The 7,500-nt window shown below is 53.1% G+C and overlaps 1 non-coding gene across 1 annotated transcript; it reads right to left on the bottom strand.

Moving 5' to 3' along the window:
- Positions 1 to 726: 726 nt before the first annotated feature.
- Positions 727 to 2,647, bottom strand: LOC138943708 (small subunit ribosomal RNA). Its single transcript, XR_011448534.1, has one exon. It is a non-coding gene; the product is annotated as a small subunit ribosomal RNA (ribosomal RNA).
- Between the last annotated feature and the right edge of the window lie 4,853 nt (positions 2,648 to 7,500).

Below are 7,500 nucleotides of genomic sequence, written 5' to 3'. Positions count from 1 at the left end.
ACCGCTGGGGAGGCTACGGCACAAAAGTTGTTTCGCGATCGGAGCGTCTCTTCCCCGTATATATAATATAATAATATATAACATTTGGAAGAGCCGGGGCGGAATGTTCTTTGAAGAAACCGTCGGACTTGATCGGGTGTGATCCGTCCTCTCGCCCGTTCGTCCGATAGCCGCGCGCTCGCGTACAAACACGCTGACCGCTGCCCCGGTGCGGGGAGGGGCGCGTTCACGAGCGTTGCGGACGCACGGACGGGCGTAGGTTACCACCGGTACGCGCTTAACGCCGGATCGTAACTCTGCGCTTGGCAAGAGCGCGATCGGGAAAGCGTCTTCTGCTCCGAATCGCATTCATGTAATTTCGCAATTTGCGCAACGAGCCTCAACGGGTCGCGCGCGACGCGACGCGACGCGACGCGACGCGACGCCGGTTGCGGCTACGAAGCTTAAGGAGAGAGTCTCGGATAATCCTCTCCTCCTCCATCCCGCTCGCACGACGCCGACCGCACCGAAAAAGGCCGACGGCGCTCTGCTGCTGGCTTCCCTTTCTCTCTCGGGTCGTCGCAGAGGCGCGCGGCGTTCGACGCGCGTCGTCGTATTAGTACATGCGGGATATAATCCGTCAATTCCATTTTACTTTCGTATCTGTTTTCTTTGTCCATTCAGTCGCCGACTGCTGCGAGCGCGCGTCCAAAAGACTCGAGACGCAGAGCAGGACCTCCGGAACGTTAATGATCCTTCCGCAGGTTCACCTACGGAAACCTTGTTACGACTTTTACTTCCTCTAAATGATCAAGTTTGGTCATCTTCCCGGCAACATCGGCAATGCCGAGACATTGCCGCGCACCAGTCCGAAGACCTCACTAAATCATTCAATCGGTAGTAGCGACGGGCGGTGTGTACAAAGGGCAGGGACGTAATCAACGCGAGCTTATGACTCGCGCTTACTGGGAATTCCTCGTTCATGGGGAACAATTGCAAGCCCCAATCCCTAGCACGAAGGAGGTTCAGCGGGTTACCCGGGCCTTTCGGCCAGGGAACACACGCTGATTCCTTCAGTGTAGCGCGCGTGCGGCCCAGAACATCTAAGGGCATCACAGACCTGTTATTGCTCAATCTCGTGCGGCTAGAAGCCGCCTGTCCCTCTAAGAAGATTTGTTTGTACGTTGGTAGTAAAAACCCGCCAGCCGAAGCCGGGGGCCTTCGCGATACCATAAGGTACGCCTATTTAGCAGGCTAGAGTCTCGTTCGTTATCGGAATTAACCAGACAAATCGCTCCACCAACTAAGAACGGCCATGCACCACCACCCACCGAATCAAGAAAGAGCTATCAATCTGTCAATCCTTCCGGTGTCTGGGCCTGGTGAGGTTTCCCGTGTTGAGTCAAATTAAGCCGCAGGCTCCACTCCTGGTGGTGCCCTTCCGTCAATTCCTTTAAGTTTCAGCTTTGCAACCATACTTCCCCCGGAACCCAAAAGCTTTGGTTTCCCGGAAGCTGCCCGCCGAGTCATCGGAGGAACTTCGGCGGATCGCTAGCTGGCATCGTTTATGGTTAGAACTAGGGCGGTATCTGATCGCCTTCGAACCTCTAACTTTCGTTCTTGATTAATGAAAACATTTTTGGCAAATGCTTTCGCTTCTGTCCGTCTTGCGACGATCCAAGAATTTCACCTCTAACGTCGCAATACGAATGCCCCCATCTGTCCCTATTAATCATTACCTCGGGGTTCCGAAAACCAACAAAATAGAACCGAGGTCCTATTCCATTATTCCATGCACGCAGTATTCAGGCGAAGGTAGCCTGCTTTAAGCACTCTAATTTGTTCAAAGTAAACGTACCGGCCCGACTCGACACTCAGTAAAGAGCACCGCGACGGGATATTAGTTGGGCCGCCCCTCGCGAGGCTAAGCCCACCGGTAGGACGTCCCACATCACGCCAGTTAAACACCGCGAGCGGTGAACCGACGGTGTGCGACACAGATTCAACTACGAGCTTTTTAACCGCAACAACTTTAATATACGCTATTGGAGCTGGAATTACCGCGGCTGCTGGCACCAGACTTGCCCTCCAATGGATCCTCGTTAAAGGATTTAAAGTGTACTCATTCCGATTACGGGGCCTCGGATGAGTCCCGTATCGTTATTTTTCGTCACTACCTCCCCGTGCCGGGAGTGGGTAATTTGCGCGCCTGCTGCCTTCCTTGGATGTGGTAGCCGTTTCTCAGGCTCCCTCTCCGGAATCGAACCCTGATTCCCCGTTACCCGTTACAACCATGGTAGGCGCAGAACCTACCATCGACAGTTGATAAGGCAGACATTTGAAAGATGCGTCGCCGGTGCTAGGACCGTGCGATCAGCACAAAGTTATTCAGAGTCACCAAAATAAACGGTGGACGAACGGCGAACCGCCCGCCACCGATTGGTTTTGATCTAATAAAAGCGTCCCTTCCATCACTGGTCGGGACTCTGTTTTGCATGTATTAGCTCTAGAATTACCACAGTTATCCAAGTAAATGTGGGTACAATCTAATGAACCATAACTGATTTAATGAGCCATTCGCGGTTTCACCTTAATTCGGCATGCACTGAGACATGCATGGCTTAATCTTTGAGACAAGCATATGACTACTGGCAGGATCAACCAGGGAGCTTCGTGTTCGGTTACTCGCGTGGAGCGGTAACTCGCGAGCGAGCCCGAAGGCCCGTCGCTATTAAGCTCTTACTTCTCGCGCCGCCGGTCTTTATTAGCCGGTCGGCGACACTCTCTATCTACTTACTTACTTATTACGCAACACACTTTATGCGTGCGTCTCGTCTTCGTGAGAGGAGCGAGGCGGTCCGTGTATATAATAAACCTCCTCCTCTCTTACTTCAAGATCATTCTCCATTTTATATTGTGTATTATAAAAAGATCATACTCATTCTCATTCTCCCAATGTAAACGCGCGATCGCGAGGACCGCGCGATTTACCCTGACGCTAGATCGACGATGCCGATGCTTAGACGTCGAGGATAAATGTGCTATCGTGCTTTTAGCACGCACTTATATTTCGCTACGGCGTACAAAGCGTGCGGGAAGAACGTTGTAATCGTCCTTCCACGCCACTCGTATCCGTGGAGTAAACGTTCGGTAAGCGCGACGATTCCGCTGCTGCGTCCAAGACGAGAGGGAATCGCGCGGCCAACACACTAGATGCGTGCGCGCCACATAAGAGCCATTCGGTCTTGCGACACCGACTCGTGGCAATGCTGTGCTCGTAATAAAAGTGTGTGCATAGAATAAGCGCCGAAGCGCGACACGTCGTACCTCTTATAATACCCAACCGGACGGCCAGGCGGTCGGCGACGACACGGCTTTTTGCTTAGCGAGCGCGAGCTCGAGCTCGTCGAAATTTTGTCGACGAGAGCGTAAATACAATAGTCTCTTCCCTCATAGAGACGTTTTACTCGGACTCTGTCCGATAAAGCACAACACAAATCGCCGTTTGTGTTTTTCTTCTCTCCTCTTAAACAATAATAAATCTCTCCTGTATCGTTCGTTTTAAACGTTCTCGAAAAGACAAGAACGCAAGAATCGTGCGAGCCGCGCGAAGAACGCGCAACCGCCCGTTCGTCCGATTCGGTTCGGTCCGACGCGCCGAGCGCGACGTACCTCTTATAATACCCAACCGAGCGGCCAGGCGGTCGGCGACGCACGGTACTACGCACGGTCGCTTATGAGTGCGAGCGTCGAAATACCCACGCGCTCGGGACTTTGTCGCTGAAAACGAAAGGCGAAAAAACATCGTTAAAAACATTGTTAGGCGAAAAAACATTGTAAATATTATAAAAAGCGTTAAAAATCCGATCGCGGGCGGTACCTCCGATGTACGAAAAGCCGAAGATCGACAAAGTCCCGTCGCGGGCGGTACCTCCGGAGTACGGAAAGTCGAAAATCGTCAAAGTCCCGTCGCGGGCGGTACCTCCGGCGCACGGACTGTCGACCACGCACCGACCCGTTTGCGGGCGGTACCTCCGGTTTACGGAAAGTCGAAAATCGTCAAAGTCCCGTCGCGGGCGGTACCTCCGGAATACGGAAAGTCGAAAAACGTCAAAGTCCCGTCGCGGGCGGTACCTCCGGCGCACGGACTGTCGACCACGCACCGACCCGTTTGCGGGCGGTACCTCCGGTTTACGGAAAGTCGAAAATCGTCAAAGTCCCGTCGCGGGCGGTACCTCCGGAATACGAAAAGTCGAAAAACGTCAAAGTCCCGTCGCGGGCGGTACCTCCGGCGCACGGACTGTCGACCACGCACCGACCCGTTTGCGGGCGGTACCTCCGGTTTACGGAAAGTCGAAAATCGTCAAAGTCCCGTCGCGGGCGGTACCTCCGGAATACGGAAAGTCGAAAAACGTCAAAGTCCCGTTGCGGGCGGTACCTCCGGCGCACGGACTGTCGACCACGCACCGACCCGTTTGCGGGCGGTACCTCCGGTTTACGGAAAGTCGAAAATCGTCAATGTCTCGTCGTTGGCGGTACCTCCGGCGCACAGACTGTCGACCACGCACCGATCCGTTTGCGGGCGGTACCTCCGGTGTACGGAAAGTCGAAAATCGACTGTCTCGTCGCGGCGTGTTGCTTTCGGCCGTAGGAGCGGGCGAGAGCCTATTTCCCTCGCGGCGTGTTGCTTTCGGCCGTAGGAGCGGGCGAGAGCCTATGTCCCTCGCGGCGTGTTGCTTTCGGCCGTAGGAGCGAACGAGAGTCTATGTCCCTCGCGGCGTGTTGCTTTCGGCCGTAGGAGCGGGCGAGAGCCTATGTCCCTCGCCGCGTGTTGCTTTCGGCCGTAGGAGCGGGCGAGAGCCTATGTCCCTCGCGGCGTGTTGCTTTCGGCCGTAGGAGCGGGCGAGAGCCTATGTCCCTCGCCGCGTGTTGCTTTCGGCCGTAGGAGCGGGCGAGAGCCTATGTCCCTCGCGGCGTGTTGCTTTCGGCCGTAGGAGCGAACGAGAGTCTATGTCCCTCGCCGCGTGTTGCTTTCGGCCGTAGGAGCGAACGAGAGTCTATGTCCCTCGCGGCGTGTTGCTTTCGGCCGTAGGAGCGGGCGAGAGCCTATGTCCCTTGCCGCGTGTTGCTTTCGACCGTAGGAGCAACGACGACGGCCCTTGTGGGGTCTCGTCTAACCGACAAGACGAATCCCCAAGCCGAGGGCTGAGTCTCAACAGATCGCAACGTGGTAACTGTTCTACCGAATACATCACCCCGCCAGGTACCTAAGTCGTCTACAGACGATTCCGAGTCTCGACATCGAACTCGCGAAACCCATGATCGACCGTTAGACGCCGTGCCGTCGTAGCGGTGAGATCCCGACGACGGGCGATGGCGCCGTACGGCAAACCGGGCTCGTGCGACGACCGATCCGTGAACCGGCCGCCTAGTAGTGTCACATTGTTTTGAGCCTTTCGACTCACGAGACTCCTAGAGATATCATTGCCACCTTTGACTAGAGAGGATACGGCCTTAGAGGCGTTCAGGCATAATCCCACGGATGGTAGCTTCGCACCACCGGCCGCTCGACCGAGTGCGTGAACCAAATGTCCGAACCTGCGGTTCCTCTCGTACTGAGCAGGATTACTATCCTAGGCCCTGTTGTATCGCCAAGTGGGGCACCGTGTCAAAGGCTTTCGTGATATCGACTATTGTTACGATTCCTCCTTTGGACGCCTTCATGCGGAGCAAGGCGGCCTCTAGGAGGTTAATGTTGGCCTTGCAGCCGTCTTCTTTTATAAAGCCTTTTTGTCGTGTCGCCTGCTTCACAGAGAGTCTTATTCTCGAGTCAAGGATTCCTGAGAAAATTCTCCCCATCATTGACCCGATGGTGATGGGTCTCCAGTTCTTTACATCGCTAGGATCTTTACCGTCTTTTGGTATAAGCGTTGTTCTGTTACTCTTCCATCTGTTTGGATAGTATTCGGTTGTTAGTAAAACGTTATACAGCTTGGCCAACGTTTCCAATACTCCCGATCTTTTCAGATGGATCTTTTTGACTCCATCTGGGCCTGCTGCCGAGTCGGATTTTATCTTTCTCATTTTGTCAGCGATGTCTTCCAGAGTGATTGATGTTAAAATCCTCTCTTCCTCTATAGACTCGGCTTCGCCGCCTGGTAGCGGTGGTCCCAGGACTTCACTACCCCATAGTGCATTGTATAAGCTCCTGATGTTTTCTCCTAGTGGGAGTTCAGTTGCTTGCAATGCGGATCCACCATTGATAACCTGATCCACCAGCTTCCTTGGGCATTTTCTGTATAGCTCCTGACACCTTGCGTAATTGAACTTTGCCCTCTGGTTGTGGTTAGTTTTATTGTTTGGTCCGTGCGGTTTCCTTTTCTCTTTTCTACCCTCGGGTTTGTCATCTTTGAGGAGAATCTCCTCTAGCTCGACTATAACTTTTTCGATGTTCTCCTTCTCTAGTTCCTCGCTGGAGATAATCCTTTTTGATTCCTCATCGATCTTTTCGAGCTCCTTATTCCCGGCTTGGCTTTGGATAACGAAGTTTCTGATATTTTCCTTCCAAGCGCCTACCGCTACATTCACTAACTCGGTTCGCTCCCCTATTTGTGTCTCTGAAACCGGATTACGCGCTAAATCCAGTTCCGCGTTCGTACCAGATTCGCTACTCTCTAATTCTACTTGTAACGCGCGCATCTCTCCGCTTCCACCTAGCCCCCGTCTCTTGTCGCTAATCTGTTTCAACGTTTTATTTGGTAGGAATTCTCTGATTTTAACATTGGGGAACCTATCCTCCTTAAAGCGCTCATTCAATTCTTTCAATGTGGTTATCTCGTTTTCGGTCCACACTGATAGCCCACGCCCGCTTTTCTGGCGCGGACGTTCCGCCAATTCCCTACGCTTCCTATTTCTAAGTTCGGGATGCTTGTGTCTTTCGTGCATCGAGAGCCCTAACGCCGTATCGAAGGAATCGGTACAGGTCGAGCATTGGAACTCTTTGCCTGTTGGTGGTACGCTTTTACATTTCGGGTAATGGCACCTCAGGCCATGTAATTTGTTGAAAGGTTTCGCACACTTTCTGCACTTCCAAACTATCCCGATCCCTACGTGCTGCTCACTTATATGTTCCTGTAGGGTTTTGGCGCTCAAAAATTCAAATGCCCTGCCTAAGTTGGAACAGACCTGACAGCCTATAGTGGCCCGGGCCAGGGGGATTGTAACCTCATATTTAAGCTTATTAACCTGAAACCTGCCAGTGTCGTCATCAGTGGCCTCCTGTCCGGCAGCGGATAAATCCACCACAGAGGCTCCGGGGCCGGGGGCCTCTGCGTCCGAGGCTTCTGCTATACTCCTATTCATAATTCAAGAAAAAAAAGTTATCTAACATCTAATCCCTTTACATTGTAATCATGTCCTACCAACTAGCCAATTCGTCATCGTTATGTCTGTTTCGGGGGACAACAAGTTGTCCACTAGCTTTTTCCCATCCAGCAGTACTCTGCGTTGATACCACTGCTT

The sequence above is a fragment of the Polyergus mexicanus genome, unplaced genomic scaffold, assembly GCF_030449975.1.
Source record: "Polyergus mexicanus isolate NDT 795.1 unplaced genomic scaffold, iyPolMexi1.0 SCAF_34, whole genome shotgun sequence".
NCBI classification, from domain to species: domain Eukaryota; kingdom Metazoa; phylum Arthropoda; class Insecta; order Hymenoptera; family Formicidae; genus Polyergus; species Polyergus mexicanus.
The sequence above is the reverse complement of the archived record's forward strand: the minus strand, read 5'-3'. Positions and strand labels throughout refer to the sequence as shown.